Source organism: Corvus hawaiiensis, chromosome 1, assembly GCF_020740725.1.
Source record: "Corvus hawaiiensis isolate bCorHaw1 chromosome 1, bCorHaw1.pri.cur, whole genome shotgun sequence".
NCBI classification, from domain to species: Eukaryota; Metazoa; Chordata; class Aves; order Passeriformes; family Corvidae; genus Corvus; species Corvus hawaiiensis.
In genome coordinates this window covers 31,865,105-31,883,099 of record NC_063213.1, presented here as the reverse complement: position 1 = coordinate 31,883,099, position 17,995 = coordinate 31,865,105, and the positions used below count along the sequence as shown (strand labels likewise).

The following is a 17,995-nucleotide window of genomic DNA, read 5'->3' as shown; positions in this document are numbered from 1 at the left end:
CACAGAAGCCAAGTAACAGCTAGCTCAGCAGCAGGTGGCAGGGAGGGCTCAGGCCTTGCTGTGTAAGCGTTTCTTAAGAAAGAAGCATGATCAGGAGTGCGTTTCAGTGCCTTAGCTAGTCATTTCACAGAAGAGGTTTTCAAAAATTATTGAACTACATTAGAGCATCTATTACCAAGACTGCCACTGAATTTGATCTAAATCCCCAGAACTCTATTGGGAAACCCTTTCATTGTTACATCGTGTCTGTGTATCATTAATTGGAGCTAGAGCAGACAGGAGCAGAGTCTTAAACTAGCAATTTTGCCATTAAAGGATACAGATGTCCGGCATGGGGTCTGGTAGCCTCCAGACCTGTAAAAATATTTAACAATTTAATTCACTTTTCAACACTATGAGGTTGTAGTGATTAGCAAATGCAGAAGTTCTGGCAGGAGTTGATGGAAATCCTTCACCAAGTTCTGACCCTGCCACCTAAGGTACACTCAGCCCTGCTCCACACCTGTGTAAAATGCTGTGTAAACACAAAGTGCTGATCAGGAGGTGAGGGTTGCATTGCCTGGGCTGTGGATGGGGAGGACATCTCCCAGAAGCAATAAACCCCACTCCCTCCTGTCTTTCCTGCTCCCAGCAGCAGCATCTGGCTTCTCCAGAGCTTCTGTCCTGCTTCCCTTTATGCTTTGGAATTTTGCCTGCGCAAAATTGATCTGTGTTGGTGCAAAAAGAAAAGAATTAGAAATCTGGCTAATTGTCATATGATAGCAATACCCACAAGACAGGTGAGCACCAAAAAATATCTTAATTTCAGGTAGCCTTTTGACTTCAAAGCACGTTGCAGGTGGTTGAATGAGATGGTGCTAAGAATGTCATGCTCCATGGAAAGACATAGGACTATACTTTAAGAACTTGGAAATATTGGGACCAGGCTTAGCAGTGCAGACACACCAAGCAAAGAGGTCAAACTCAGTACATGGATACCTAGAGGTACCAGTAAGAGAAAGTAAACCCTGGGCACATCTCTGGTATCTCCTACGGGTATGTTAATTTTGGGAGTGAGGGGGTTGCAGGAGGCTTGGGACAGAGCCAGGAAGGACTTTGCTCTTGCAAAGGATGACCCAATGCCCCTGTAAGATCTACAGCCTGGAAGGGTGGACCATGCATACAGCAGCAGAGGTGGCTGTCCATGCTTGTCTGCAGACTTTGTGAACTTTTGGTTGCCAGAGCCCTGAAATGGGATATTTAGCACATATCACTACTGCCCCTCAGACACAACACTCAGAAGCTTTTATCAGTTTTCTAGTTTCCCATTTCTTTGCATATCCTGCATGGGAGTAGAAGGTGATTAAAAGGGCTAAGTGCTTACATATTGTTTATCTTCCAAGGTCCAGAGTGAATTCACTGGAAAGATTCCAGTTAACTTCAACAGATTTTGGACCAGTGTCTCAAGGAAAAGATGCAAACTTTGATTTGCAGTCTTCTGTACCATCCAGTCGATTTAGTTTGGAAAGCTAACTTGTAATTTAGCACTTAAAACATTTTAACCACTCTTTCTGAGGAATTTTAAACCTAAGCAGTATAAAAAATCATTACTCATGGACTCTTTCATAGAGTCAAGTTTTTAATTTGCATTTAAGTCATGAGTTTACCAAGCTTTTTCTTCCTTTCTAGGTGGGACTTTCAATTCAGAAAACTGATAATTTATGTTTGCATATCTAGCAGAGGACTAGAAAGCTTCCACTGATGTTCATAAAGCCTAGCCTTGTGTAAGGTTTGAAGACTGTGGTAGCTTTGTTTATACTATAGTTTAGGAGAGAACTGCCTGTGTTTTCAAAATATTTTCAGCCTTAAAATGTTCATCACTTGACTTATAACTGGATTTATGTCTTCTTATTTCACTACAATGACTTTTTATTTCTCAGGGAGACAACATACAAAGTAAAAGTAAAGGCAAAGTTGCTTTTGGAAAAAGTTTTTAGAGGAAAAAAGATAGTACATTTTTGAGGATTTTTAAAAATTCCACTCATTTAAACTTATAATATCATTGTTACAGACACAGTGAATGTCTTCTAACAAGAACTTTCTCTCAAATAAAATGAAACCCACAATATCATAATGAATTGGAAGAGGATTACCTTCCAGAATATCCAACAGTTTTCAGCTGCTCAGTACTATTGTCATGCTTGCTGCTGACTTAAGGATTTGAACTAAATCCTTTCAGAAGACAACTGATTTCTCATTGTATGTTGCAAAAAGTGCATCCTTGAGAGAACTTTACAGAGTATTTCCTATAACCTCAGTATCTGAACAAGACTTTTATTCTAAAACTTGCTTCTGAAGCCATTTCTCTTCTTCCACCTTATCTCTCTGAAGGGTGTGAGAATGTTTTATTCAGTCTTTGCACATCTACCCTGCCTGGGTGTCTTACGTAAAAGTCATTTTCCCATGGGATAACTGAGGCTGGAAGTGACTGCTGGTGGCCTGCAAGTCAAGCTTTGCTCAGTTCAGGGCTAACTCCAAAAGGAATTCAAGTTGCTCAGGGCCATGTCCAGGTGTGTCTTGAGCTTCTCCAAAGAATGCATCTCCAAGGATGAAGCTTTCTTTCTCTCAGGGCTGCACCACTCACCCAGAGAATTCTTTCCCCCCTTATGTCCAACTAGCCTCTGCCTTGCTGCAAATCTCAGCTGTTGTTTTCTGACCTTTCCCTGAGCACCTCAGAGATCCTGGCTGCATCTACTCTGTAACCAGACTTCAGGGAGTGAAGGACAGCAACCATCCTTCTTTGCCTGCTGCATGGGCCAGCTCAGACAGGATATCACCACTTTGGTACCAATTGCCTGCCCAGGTAGCTCTTGATCTCACCTCTCAAGGAGACTGATGGCTCTGGTATGCACCAAAAGCTCCTAGAGCTCAAAATCCTTGGAAGCACCTTCCTCTTCCTGACTCCAAGGGTATTTAGGTGTCAAAATATTGGTCTCTGCCACCCTTGCTGTCTGACCTGCAGATGTTTATGAGGTCTGGGTATTGAATCCTGCACCTTAGTCCCCTTCTAAGTATCCCTCAAGTGTGTTTAAAGAGGTAGTTGAAAGAATGGAGGATAGGGCAAATTAATTACCAAAAAACCTGAAGATTTGAAGACTTTTTTATATTTTCATCAGTATTTTACAATATTTGCCATTTTCCCTTTGAAACAAAGATGTCTAATTTTCAACTGAATTTGGGAAGGAACTGTTGATCTATTACAGAAGGGAACCTTATTTTGTCACATGAAAGAATGAAGAGGCATCTGCAATAGATGAAGTCCCCAGACATAGCGTGGTAAACCAGTAGACAGACTGTGTAAAATGAGGAGTAATTTATGGTCTCTTATTGGAGGATCTTTATAAATAATACTACTCTGGAAACAACTTAAACAGCACCAGCTACATTTTTAGAAACACTGGGAAAAAGTCAGGTCTTCTAAATTCAAATGACATTTTCAAAATATCACAAAACACAAATGCAGTCATCAGAGCTGATCACCTTCAGAAGACAGAGGAAAATCATTTCAATTTACTTGACTTGTTTTCACTGTCATTTAGACTGAGCAACATCCTCTTGAACCGAAATTTCAACTTTCTGCAGCAAATACTCCAACTTTTGATTCAGCGAGGCAGAAAAGTTTATGGTTTAGACTGAGGAAAGCCTTTTACTTCTGTAGTGACAGATACAGAAACATAACACCAAGGTAGATACACAGGTGTGAACTGCTCCACTTCTCAGTGTCTCTACAGATTTTCCTCAATCACCTGAGAGCATTGGCTAAATCAAAGCTGTAAAAGCTGCTATGGGTTTTTTATTAAAATATTCAAAATGGATGGATAAATTTAAAGAGAAAAAACCCCCGTGTTATAAATCCTAGGAGTATAGAGAACAGAGACTTAGAAAAGTCAGGTAAATTTTAGTTTTAAACCTAAGTAGCTTCTCCAAACATAACCTTAGTGGCTGATGTAAATTCTGAATTAATAACCAATAATTTAATTTGGAAATATGCTGCTCTAGCTGAAGTAAAGCGTTCATCCATCTCAGAACTAAGTAAAGCACCTGGGTATATAATTAGGGAAATGAAGAATTCTCCTCAAATTTAATTTTCACTTCCTCCAACGACCTAAGAAGTTTCCACGTACAAATTGCCATACTGTACAATACAAGGCAATAAACCCTAGCCCTAACTTTCTTGGCCAGGGTAGATCAGTCATCCTCAGACAGGCAAGAAATCAAGAGCACCTTTAGGGTCATGCCTGTGAATTTTTGTCCCTGTGTACAAAACAGCCACATTTTCTAACACACACTTAAACTCTTCAGTGCAACAACAGTATTTGTGCAGTTTTGGTTGCAGATGGCAATAAAAGAATTGCAGTGAAGCCTTTGGGCATTTATCATCCCAGGCTCAGAAAGCTTGCACCAGATAGGAAGAATGATACAGGTCCTTGCAAGAAGTGTCTATGCTGTCAGCACCACCACTAATACACCATTTTAAAATAAAAGGGAAGTGCTGAGCATCCCTGACAACGTGCACTTTCTAATGACCCCGTGAAGGGTTGCTTTTTCCTCTCCTCTGCTGGTCTGTAACCTGGCCACAAAGGTCTGACAATGACATGCATATCCCCAGCCCACTGGCGATGCCTTCAAGGACTGCACCTGTCAACAGGATTATAAGGAGATTTATGAACTGATAAAAGGCTGAATTAGAAGTCCTTTTAATGGCCCACTCTGGACAGAAAAATAGTTGCAGGTCAGCTGACAGCAAAAGTTAGGTGTAGCTGAATGTCTTTTCCTAAAATCCATTTCCTTCTGCTCTGAAGACAGAGCACTTACTGTAATATTCTTGTTGCCCCAGAAGGAACCCTAGATTAGACTGCATCTGAAGGAATAATTGGACAAGAACTAAAAAAACTTATTATTTACCAAAAGGCCTCCAACCCAAACCACGACAGAGACAAAGCCACCACATTTCACAAGACCGGTCTGGAGGGAAATTCTTGTGCGTCATTTAAAAGGCCATTTATTTTTAAAATATAGGACCCCCTAATGGAATAAATGTTTCACCTCCAGCATGCTTATATATTTTTTGGCATATTAAAATGTTGCCTTCTTTCATGAAGACTTATGGTCATTCTTCAGAATTATGAGAGTGAAAATCCAACAGGACAGACCGAGGGGATGGCTAATTATAGGGTATCTTTGTTCTGAAAAGACTCAGCTAAGAAAGTTAAAGAATAAAAACTGTAAATATTGACCTTGCCATCAGCTTCTAAATGTATTTTTCTTGGCAGGAGTATTTTGAAATTCCTCCCAAATAACCTTTTGATAATATTTAAACTTTATTTTTACATACTATTTGAAAACAAACCAGTTTGTTGAATCTTTTTGTTCTGCAAATTTAGCAATCATATGAGGTCTTTTGTTGGAACAAAACCAGTATTTTAACACTGAGACATCCAAAACTTCCTGCAAATTAATTATCACATGGTACAACCTCAGAGAACAGCAATTACAGCACTGGCAAAGTTACCTTAAAGGTTAAAAGAACTTTTCCCAAAGTAATAGCTTCATGTGCTCCAATCTTTTTCTCTCAAAGCTCTAGAAGAGTAGAGAGATGGGAGACTGGGCTTGAAGAAGTACAAGAATCCCAGCCTGCACTACAGGAACCAGGGTTTTTTTTTAATTTTATCTCAATTTTTCTTGTAAGACCATGCTTTGATAAAGATTTAACCTTTTACAGTTAGAATTCCAGGAGACTGTAAAGAGAATTTAAGTTAAGAGTGTTAAATCTACGTGGTGAGCAGACAAAATGGCAATCATTGTTGTACCTATTTTTAAAATGACAGTATGTTTGTCATTTTTAAAAAATTTTTTGTTTGAGTTGCTGAATGAAAGAGAGCATGACTGTAGGAATTGATGTACATTTCCCTCATTTTTTAAGACATGGTAGAAGTTCAAGGGCAGTGTAAACTCAGGCAGGGCAGGATGTGCTCAATGTCAGTCTTTGAGATTGTAAATTCTGAAGTCAATTAAAAACAGAAAAGAAAAAGAAAAATCCTTTATGTAAGCATTTCAAAAACATGGGGGTTTTGTGCTGTTTTTTTAAAAATAAGTAATCTGTTCTAGAGACACTGTTTTTGTTCAGTCAGTAATAAATCAAAGAAACAGCAGCTAAAGCATTTCTGTATAGCATGAAGTCAGATGCAACAGTTACTCTGTACCTTCAGGAAAGCCAGAAAGCCAAATGCCAGTGGATTTTTTCCCTGTCTCCACAAGAAAACTGTATCCTTTATCGGTGAACAGGAACACTGTTCTGACCATGACTGTAAAACAAATGCCACAGGAAGAGCCAGGGACCAAGATAAATAATTACAACCCTGTTAAAGGCTTCACAAACAAAACCCGATATGACGAAACTCTACAGAATTTTCAGCAGATGAGTGTTTTGATTCCCAGCAGATGGACATGATGTACCATGAAAAGTTGCCTTACATACCAAACTCCAACCTGAATCCTGTGCTGTCTTCCACTTCAGGAAAAGCATCAGGTGTAAATGAAGTGCATCACAGTAAATCAGTCCAAAGTAAACAGCTGAGAAAGAAATAGAGACCTATGGTCACCAACAGCAATGATTTTACCTGACTGACATGGATGCTAACTAACCCCTTAATCATTGCTTTTCCAGGTGATATCACTGCCAGAGATTGCTTACTCAGACTGACTGACATGGAAAACTACTCACCAGCTTTTTCAGAGTGAAAAATTTAGTAGACAACCTTCCCTCTGAAGAGCTTTGCTGAGTTGTTTAGGCATCTGCCAAATGTCTCCTAAACACCTTTCTCTGTATTCCCAAAGTTGGTCTTGGTTTAGCGTCGATTTCTTACAATCAATACCTACAGAGCAAGCACAACAGACATGAGGATTTATTTGAAAACTTTCTTGTCTGGACTATTTGTCAACATTGTTCATCAGTTCACATTACAATGAGTACTCTAAGGTGAAATCTGGAATTTGAATCCATACTTACCTTTGCATAAAAACCATGTCTTCTGTTCCAGACCTGTTGCTGACTTGCTGAGCCTATTGGTAAATCTTGCTTCCACATATATTGAATTATTTGGTAATACTGTTCTCTAACATCTGTCTTCCAAGAAGAAGACCATGTGCCATATATAAAAAATATTTTTGATTGTAGGTGGTGGCTGGTACTTAAATCTGGAGAAAAATGGCTCTCAGAAATGATTTTGATTATTTTGTTTTGCAGAACAGCCAGCAGTACATTCTCTGCAGTATAGATAAGACTGTTTAGTAAGAGGTTCATTAACAACTCCATCTCACCCTCACAAAAAAAACAAAATCAGCAAGCAGCTAGGTGTAGGTATACAACTGAAAGAAATCATGAGAACTACTGTAAAATATTCTAATTCAGCATAAATGTAGCCAGCAAAACAATCAAATGTGCTTCCAAGTGTTCCCATTACCATTTGCTCATGACATTTTTCAGAAAATGGCTCCAGAAGATAGATGCCTGTCCATTAGCCAAAAATTTAAATGTGGTAACAGTTGTCTAAGGAATTGTAGGCCAAGTCCAGATAGAAAGCTGAAGCAGCTCAGAGATTGAGCAATCTTGGAACCAAACAAGACAAAGACATGTAAGATGTGATTGTATGATGGCATCATACATGGAAGAACTCCCTTATTTTCTACTTTGTCAAATCTCCAAATTACATCACATCATTTTAGAAGCAGAACTGTTTTTTACACTTAAGCACAGAGCACATGAAAATTCAAGGAGAATAAAGGATCCTCCAAGCATGGCACACAAAACCTTCCTATGGCTTGACTGCTGGTTATCACAGCTGTCCTTTTTTAGGCTTTGTTGACCACTCCAGATGTTCATCTTCAACACTCTATCGCAAAGTCCCTACAGGAACATCTGTTACCTTGGCTACAGAGAGATGATAAACAGTACTGAGGTCCTGGACATAGACAGTAAAGTATAGACTAGTACAGCTGTACTGCAGAGATCATGGGATGTAGTAATAGATCCCTTCTCTTGGTGGAGGCTGGTGGCATTTGATAGTGGGTAGGAAAAACTGACACAGGCAATGCTGGGAGCCAGTTTCCAGCCTTGGGTAAAGATCCTACTGCAACAGTCTCAAAACAGGGCAGGCAAAGCACATCCCAAAGAGCCTCTGCTGACTCATAGGTGTTAGTGGTGTCAAACTTAACTGGGATCAAGGAACAGTTGCAGACATGCGGTGAATCACTCTTCCAGTTTTATTCTAGGCAAAAACTCCCCACTCCCCCAGCCATATTATTAAAGCATAAAACGTTTTCAAAAACTGCTTCAAACCAACTTTAAGACAACAAAATAGTTTCTCCCTACACCCTTCTCCTCCCAGTTACTTAGAGAAGCTTTTCTCGTTCTATCGTTCTGTTCATTGTATCTCTATTTGTTTCCATCCATTACAAGGAAGGGCTTCACCTTCAGATTCCTGTTGAGAAATGTAGCATATCCAAGCAAGGCATTAAAACTGTTCCTCAAAGGTCAATTTATTTCTTTTTAAAATACCATTTGCAATGGTTAGGAGAAGGGGATTATTTTAACTGAAATTGCCACAAAGGATTTATTGTCTGACAGTGTTACTGCTATCTGAATAATTACCAGCATGTTATCTGCAGATGGTTTTACGTGCTAATATAAAAAGATGGGTTTGTAGTTCTTCCATTATCTAGAACATGACTGTTAAAAAGTCTGGAGATTTTACCAAAAAAATTAAGAAAAATTATTTAGGCAGCTAAGTTTCTTTTGAGCTCAGCATGAATTTAGGAAAATAAATGCAATTTGGGACCTCAGAGACCTGCCTGACTCAGACTCCTTTTGGCTTCCCAAATCTACAGTGGCAGATTACGTGAATGATTGCTGGTTTAGCACCCCGTTTGTAAACCAGACAATATTTTTCGCAAATAGTTTTTTATTATTATTCCAAAATAAAAGAAAAGAAAAAGAAAATAAGCCTTTCATACATAAAGAGCTCCCCAAAGGAACTGCATTGCAGCAAGTTCAAAAAGTTACATGAAATAGAAGCGTGCCAGATGTGCCTGGAAGACTATGCACTCTTGATCATCACTTTTCCAGTTTTTGTTGGTCTGAAACTCAGACTGATGACTGTCAAATTTCAAGCTGATGAAACAATTTTCATCATGCCTTGATGTTTGGAGAATAAAGTCAACAGAAATTGTCATGTAATACATGAAAATGTTCTCAAGTTCCAAGCGCTGAATGAGGGCAGTCAAGGGATTATTGCTGTTAGCAGCAATGTAGACTGGCTTAAATGCCCAAGCAGAATAACTCACATCACCTCAAACTTCTTCTTACAGAACCCTGTGAAATAAGGTTTCTTTCCATTAACAGTTTTAAATACACTAAACTTGGTGCTGACACTACACTGAATATAATTTTCTGGTTTCACTATTCTGAAAGAAGTGAGGGAAAAAGAGGCCACCGTATTAAGGTCTGGAGATAAAGTGCATTGTGGAGCTGAAAGACAGACTTATCAGCCTCATTCTGTTAATCATCAAAGAGATGGAAAATTTCAACACTCAAATATAGAAGGTGCTATTCATTAAAGAAATTGTTGTTTAGAAAATAAAAAACTTGCTTGATTTTGCTAGTGAAAGAAGTCAATGGGTTTTTTCATCACCTATGAACTTCTTTAAATTGAAATTTAGTACTGCCTCAAACAGACTGCTGAATTTCTTCCCACACAGACTTACTAAACATCCAGATGTTACCGCCTCAATGGCTGATATTTGACCTCCTTCTATTAATGGTTTCACACTTGATATTTCCCGTCTTGTGTACCATCCGGTTGCAATGAAAGCATTCCAGCGATTTGCACATCTTCTCAGCCCAGAAATCTTATGTAAAAACCTGCTTATGCAGCTCTATAAATCTGTTAGATCTTTAGTATCTTGACCACTTCAGCAATACCTTCCCCTGCAGGATGTAGTTTGCTGATTTTGCTGACGCTGAAGTTAGTACCAGTCAGGAAATCTCTTTCATCTCTGTTGCAGCATCCTGCCCTGGTATAATGGATGAGGAAGAGCATGAGGCTATATAATTCCATGATTAACCTCAATCCTTCCATGTTGCTGGATTTTTGATGACATTCAGATTGGATTCTGTCTTTTCAGGACTTTTTATAGTCATGGAGGTTAAACATCAAAGATATTCCTTGTAAAACCTTGATGAGTAAATATTCGTAATAAATTTTCCACAAAGGCACAATTCCAGTCCTCAGAAAAACATCTCATGCGTAAAGCCAACAATATAGAATAAAAGAATACTGGGTATATGTAACATCACAGTATTTTTGGCCAAAAGTTATTGATGTGTTATTCTTCACATCAGCTCCCAGTTTTTTGACACTGTTTTTTGTCCCAAGTCATGATCAAAAGCTGTTTCACCGTAAGAACTTGCACTGTTACATCATTGTGCACATTTGCTCTTTTGGGACACAGTGTTTCACTACGTCACATATCATTTATCACATAAACATGTGATAAAAGATGCATTTCTGGGGCTTATGAAAATGCCCCACTCTTGGTCCTTTCACACCATGTGAGGGCCCTGTCTAACAAAACCTTTGGGAACAGTAGCTCACCATTTCTGAAAGTGTTGCTGGGGGCAGCTCTAGCTTTGATTACCTGGGTCAGTGGACCTCAGGATCTTGATCCTGCACCTTTTTTCCCCCTTTAACCCCCAAAGCCTTGCAATTTTTATGAGAGACCTGAATGGAACCTGAAAGGATCTCAAGCATACTGAACATACCCAAAGTGGTGGTAATGCATCATGGCAGTCTCTGAAGTTATTTAAGAAGCATTTTTCGGTGCAGTTCAGTGCCCTTTTGGCATAGGTTCTGTATTTTGCATGTACTCTGCAATGTAAACCAATCCAAACTAAGCTCGTATCTCACTTTTACTGTTTCTCCCTATCTTAAGGTAAAGTACTGCAATCTAAGACTTGTGGGATTAATGTTGTCCTGGTGATGTTGCAATGGTGAGAAGAGAGTGACTAAACCAGACAATAAAGATTTTTATTGCCAAGCATTAAACCATGCTTTCTGTCAATTGCTCTCAAGTGGCATCATAGAGCCCCATTTCCCCAGAGCATAACTGCCCAGAGTTTCCAGGCAGCCATGAAAAAGAGCTCTGAAGCTGTAGTTTCTTTGAAGTGGCATGGGCTCATTTTTAAAATAGCTTTGAGCCATCATCCCTATTTCCAAATGTTGTTTTACCAGGTCAGTGATTTCCACCTCAGCAGGCTGTCTAACTCATCTCTGCTGTCCCACAGCTAGGTCAGCTGTAGCTGCATCATTGCTGATCAGCATTTCACCAGACTAGCAGTCTCCAAAACATTCTTCCTCTGGTCATTTACCTCATTCTTTGCTTCCCATGCTCCTAGGAGAGTTCTAGCTGAAGTTCAACACACAGACATTTTTCTTATCCTATGGGTGTGAAAAATGATTGTTCTCTTCACCTCCTCAGCAGTTTTTCATGGCTTGGAAACCTGTGATGTCCCTCATTAGCCATTCCTTCTTCAGGAGAAACACAAATAAATCCAGTCTTTCTTCCAAGACTGTATTTTCCAGGCTCATGCTCGTTGTCATTACTCTTCTCTGTACTCTTTCCAAGCAGTTATGTCCTTCTTAATGTGCAAGCCCCCCAGCTAGACAGTTTCAGCTGTGGTTGTGCTGTGCCACAGTTCTTGAGCTCTTCCATCCATATGTCTTATCGGCCATCCTCTATGGAGCCCAGTTTTTGCTTTTCTTGTAGCTCCACAACTTTGTTGGCTCATGTTCAGCTTGTAGGTCCTTTCCTACTGGTGTGCTGCCTAGTTTCCATCAGCGACTGCACACCCCACACTTGTCCCTGTGGAAAAATGCTTTGTTTCATTTTGTTTCCATGATGTATTTCCAATATGGCAAGATTTCTTTGGGGTCTAACCTTGCACTTCTCCCCAGCTTGGTGTCATTTGCACATTTAGTACAATACTTTATTCTATCCTTGGGTCAGACCTGGAAATACTGCATTATATCAGACTCAGATTAAATCCCTGTGAAACTCTGCTCACTGCATCCATTTGACTTCACAGATGATGTGGTTTTCTAGAAGCTTTGGCTCACCCCAGAATCTTCAGTTTGTCTTGATCATGCTTCTCCACCGTCTTTACAAGTGTTATGTTTAAGATATGACACTTACTGCTTTTGCTTTGCCCACAAAATCTATGACTATGGGAAATTACATTGGCTTGACAGACAACTAAGAGCAGAGAAAGGTAATTAACAGTTGTGGTGAACAGCAACCAGTTAGACTTCTGTAGAAGGACCATTTTGACTGGTATTTCATATTGGAAATAAATTGAATTTCCAGAAATGCACCCTGAAAATAAGTAGCATATCACCAATTTTCAGCCCAGCAGCTGCAGACCACCCTCAGGGGAAAGTCTGCCAGACGTGAAGGAGGTTTGGTTGAACACTCACACAGAAATATGGGGAGATTGTTGCAGTCCTTCTTAGACTGGGCCAGGGCTGGCAGTATGAGAGACAAGGGTAAGTGCTCTGGCAGTCACATTTTTGACATTTGTGGATTTTACATGTGTGTATGAGCCAAACAGAAACCTCATGACGTGTCTTGGACACTGGTAGCTGTTGTGACACAAACAGGTCATGAAATCCCAAACCCCAAAATCCAAGAATTGTTTACCCAATAGCAGATAAGTGTAACACATCTGCTTTTGAAAGGTTTTGTTGCTGGGACTTTTTGTAAAAAACAAAGAGCCCAGAAACATGACACTTCTCATCAGACATTTGGTTATAACTGATGCTTAATTAGGCAAAGAAAATATTCCCAGGGCTTCACTAACCACAAGTCAAATTTTAAAAAATGGAGCAGCTGCATTCCTTGTTTTGGGGCTACATTTGAAGCTACGAGTATTTCCTCACTGACTCACATTACATGAATCCATTGTAACCATCTACGAAATAAAGGGAAATTAATTTGTTTTTCTCTGTGTGAATAAGCAGCTTTCTTAAACTCACCTTTCCTACCAATCAAGAGAGCACTAGAATTTCTTGGAACACAAAGGCCAGGTCATTGCATCACTACAATCCCCTTTCACAAGCACAGGGTTGCTCCATCTTAAAAATAATCATGTTGTTTTGCCTCCCGCTGCTCCTATGAATAGGGTGTTGCAAGATCCCCTTACTCTAATAGCTAGACAGCTCCTACTTTCCACCTTGAGTTTATTCATGCCTAGTTTATAATCTTTTGCTGTACTTCATCAAAGAGCACACGCTCAGTTGTCGGGATCCATATTACTTGCATCTGATGGTGCATGCCTCTCTTCCCCTGTTTCCACTTCAGCCCTACCAGGAATGGATATTCAGTGAAGAAAACCAATGGGGAAAGCCACAAGGGTTGTGCCGGAATCTTGAAAGTACTGAATGTAACATTAACTGAGCAATGTCTGAGTCAGTGAAGCAAAGCATTCAACCTAGCATTGATTATCTTTCCCATCACTGTCAGCCACTTCAGCTCTCTCACAGAAATTCATTCAGCTTGGTTAAAATTTCTGGGAAGGGAAGGTTTCCTCTGTTGCCTGTCCAAGTCCACAGCTCTTAGAGTGGAAAACAAGGAAAAGTCACTTTTAGCAGATGGATGATGGAACTTGTCCTTATTTCTGGCTCCTTGAAATCTTTTCTTCTCACACACAGGGTTCACATGTGCTAAGCTACTATCATGATTGTGTGTGTTAGCACTCCTCCGAGTCTTTCCAATCTTAAATAGAATTCTTTAGGTCAATAGGGAGAATCCATAGGTCTCCACTAGCCTTCTTTGAGATGCCCTTCCCCAGGGCACTGAGCAGCATCAGTGACATGAGACATGGGGAAGGCATGACCCAAAAGTAGAGGAAGTCTGTGAATGTTTGTGTTCTAATGCTGCCTGAGCATTCCACTGTACAGCACTGCTCAACCAGGCTCCTCAGGCCAAAACTGGCAGGGTGATTTGGTGTGGGACCTCACTGTGGCCTCCTGGGGTTCAGAACAAGGTTACCCAGAAGAGGCCATCGCCTTGGAGGACTTCAAGGCCCAAAAGGTCACAGGCTTGTGCAACATGATCTGAACTCAGCTCTGACCCTTCTTGGAGCAGAGATCCCTTCCTCCCTGAGGGACTGTGGGAGTCTGTGCACACGGAAGACACAGATGGGTGATCTAATCCATGACCAGCTCACGGCTAACATCCTTCATGCATATAAATTCCCAAGTGTCAGCCACTAACAAGCTCTGCAACTGAGAGCTGGAAATGAAGGAAGGTAAATATTCCAACATGTCTGTACAAATACAGAAAGCAAGATGAAACAGTCATGGTTACGTCAAAGTAGATACTGAGTATTGGAAAACTGAATCATGCTGAAGAGCTGTGTAAAATAAGTTGGCCTCTGTTTTCAGTTACAGAGACTTCATTGCCTCACACTGAGATTCTGGCAGGCATATTTCCTGGATATCATCTATTGGAAAATGATTGACTCCTCTTTGGCACAGCACCAGATCATCTTTGGAATTTAAGTTTCCTTATGTTTTGCAAGTGCTTTGAATTATTAGGAAATGGAAACATTGGAATACAACTGTTCTGTATTAAATTCTATGACTACATTGTCCAAGTGACAGATCTGTGCAGTATCACCTGTTTAATGCTGGCTATTTTTAAACCTAGAAAGCATTTTATTTCTGTGCAATACTATTGTTTTTACTGTCAAATTGCCCAACAGAATGTTTCTAGATTCCACAACTTCTCCAGAAAGTTCTTTACACCCATAATGTTGCAGGCAGGAAAATTACTAAAACAAGTGTTGCCATTGCTGACCCCACTTGTTACATGGTCAGTTCAGAAGCTGATAAGTTATTTAACCATTTTGACACTATGGCATTTAAAATAAATTTATCCAGAATAATTCCTTCATTGTATTGGGTCTTGCAGTCAGAAAGCAAAACCTAAGAGTGCATGTAAATTGGCCCTTGCTTAAATACACAGCGTGCTAATAAAAAGACAAAGCATGTTGCTGCAGCACAGTACATTTGGCACACTCCTTCAGTTTGTTCCAGAACTCTCATGCTAATGCCTGTTCCAAGCAGAATGGGTGATCCATTTTTCTGAATTGGTTTCATATAATTCACTTGAGTAAATTCACAAGGCATAAATGCTAAATGTGACTAGACTATTTCTCCCAATCAAAATGTAACTGAAAAAGTACAAAAGAACCAGAAAATGTGTGAAAAAGTACAAAAGAACCAAAAAATGTGTTCCCTTCCCAAATTAAACATCATAGCATTACATGTCCTGGCTGTCTCCAATAAAGGCCATAGACTATAATATTATGGCACTTTTAAGCCTTTCACATTCCTGTGAATGCATAAAGATTACATATCCATTTCTGACTGCAATGTTGCCTCAATTTGTTGTATAAGTTGTATTGAAATATTTGGTACAAACTTCATGTTTTGAGGGAAATTGTCTTTATATTTCGATTCTCTTTACATCTTCATTTGACAGGTCTGCTGCTCTTCCACTTCTAAACACCATTTGCATTCCTCCACTCTAGCTCAGGAAACTGCTGGTTTCTGCTCAGTTGCTCCAAGTTGCCATGCTAGAGCATCACGCATCACACAGGAGATGGGGAATCTATTGTATGCAGGATCTGGGACTACATGGTTGCAGACACTGAAGGATATCTTTTGGGGTTGAGTTATTAGCCAAGAAGACCCAATATTGGCAGCTCTTTCCTGGCTATCCAGTCTATATATGACTCCCTAAACATATCAAGGCTGTAACTCGCTCAGACTCAGCCTTCACACATCATTGTTTTGCTGGTGGAGAAAGGATTGAGCATGAAACCCAGTGGCAGGGTACAACTGGTGGCATTGTGGGTATTTGGCAAGCCTTTCTGAAGCTTTTTGAATACTTGATCTGGGAAAACTTCAACACTAAAAAAAGGTGTTATCCTGTAAAAAGCAATGGTTTTGTTGCAGTTTCCTTCACCAGCCCTTAGTCCTTAAACTCACTTTATTGACACTCTGTTGCAAATCAGGCTTCTTCAACCATTACTCCATCAAAAACCTGCCAGAATTATCCCTATTCCTCTTACTGAGGCCAAACACTTTATTTCCTCAGTCTCAATTTCATCAGCCACTGCTGAACCTTACCCCAGGCCTTTTCCAGGGTAAGTCCCAAGCCCCACTCCTGGGCCAGAACTTGGAGACCTCTCAAAATGTCTTGTAATCCTGAATTGTTTCCCACAAGCAACATGCTGGCTTCATTGGGTGCTGGAGTGGACACCTCTGTCTTACAGCAAGCTTCTGATGCCTCAGCCTCACAGGTCCACCATTGCAAAAAGGACATGGAGCTACTCAAGCATGGAGGGCAAGTCCTAGGACAATTCAGTTCTGCCACAGCTGTGCGTTCAGCTCAGTCAACTTCTCTGATATATACATACCATGGTGGCTGAGCAAACTTGTGGGGCCAATAGCAACATACCTCTCTGGAGCTTAGTTTAGGAAGGCACCGATTGACCATGGTTGTGTCTTCTCTGCATGCACTGGCCAGTTCTGATCAGTAGCAAGCCAATGGTAATGGAATCTTTGCCCAACTGCATTTGGCATGTGGCCACTGCCATCACATCCTGTCTTTTCACTGCAGCTGGGTTCATATTTTGAAAACTCTGCTTTTCATTCTTCAGGAATTTATCACACAATCAAATTAATCTCTGGTACCTCTTCTTAATGTGTAAAAGTCATGTCTACAAATTTTAGAAGTGTAATCGGAAATGGAGTGCATTTTCCCACTGTGGAAATTCCCATTAGGGTTTACTTATATACCCAAAGTAGCTTCAGAGATTTTTAGAGAACTTTACTTTTAAGGTAGAAAACTTATCCAGAACTTGGCAGGACATGTATCTCAAGTGTTTCAAGGGGGATGACAGTGTTTCTGTATATTTGTTGTTTTCACCTACAGAATGAAGAAAAGTTCAGCCATAAATAATTTCCAGGCTTCATGTTCTAGTAGAAATACCACCATTTCTTCAAGTAAAACCAGATTCAATGTAAAAATCATACCTTATCATTTATTCAGACCATCTGATTTATAGGTACTGCTGTGCTTGCTGCTAGCCATTCTGATGGCACCCTTGTACTTCTCTGTTACTAACACTATCTCATTTTGTGGCAATAAAATCTTGTGTGTAGCCCTTTTAATGGGCTTTCCCTCATTTTTTGGATCTAGTCACTCAAAGTCACATTCTCTACTTAAAAGAAATTCGTTTAACTAAATTAGCCATTAATTTTGACTGTACAGCACATTGCCTTTCCTTTCTCTGTATCCACATATCAGTTAGATGAGAAATACACAAAATAGAAACAGAATTGGTACCACTGTGTCATCATCCTTTTATGTTGGGTAAAAACTTTCAGGGGCAATACAGTGCCTTGAAAGAACTAAGTGGGTTGATCCTGTCTCAGGATGAGATTTTACATACAGTGCTTCTTGCCAGACAATATAAGTACAAATATATATATATAAATATATATATATGTAGTATAAAAGTATACAGAATACCAGACTGTAATCAATTTATGGAAATATTATTTTTTCCCACCTCTTTTTCCAAGAAGGTACAGTACCCCTCTGTACACAAGGAGAATTTCTACTGAGTTGTATTCCCAGTAGTCTGGAAATCATTCTTGTCATGTGCTGCCGAAGAAGAAATGCTCATGTATTTAGTTTGTCTGGTAAGGCAGAGGCTACTAAACACAGGGCCTGGAAAAGATAGGATGTTTTGGAATTTCTAGAAAAGGACAGTGGTTTGATTTGCATAGTTTTGCTGCTGACTGGTGGCACGAAATTCGGACAGCAT

At 39.9% G+C, this 17,995-nt stretch overlaps 1 long non-coding RNA gene across 1 annotated transcript in view; it reads right to left on the bottom strand.

Annotated features, from left to right (window-relative positions):
- Positions 1–319: 319 nt before the first annotated feature.
- Positions 320–17,995, bottom strand: part of LOC125335090 — a 37,313-nt gene continuing 19,637 nt past the window's right edge. The window contains exons 2-4 of the long non-coding RNA XR_007207341.1: positions 6,764–6,914; positions 6,518–6,612; positions 320–354 (exon numbers count right to left, since the gene is read on the bottom strand). This is a non-coding gene — a long non-coding RNA (uncharacterized LOC125335090). The remainder of the gene's footprint in view (positions 355–6,517; positions 6,613–6,763; positions 6,915–17,995) is intronic.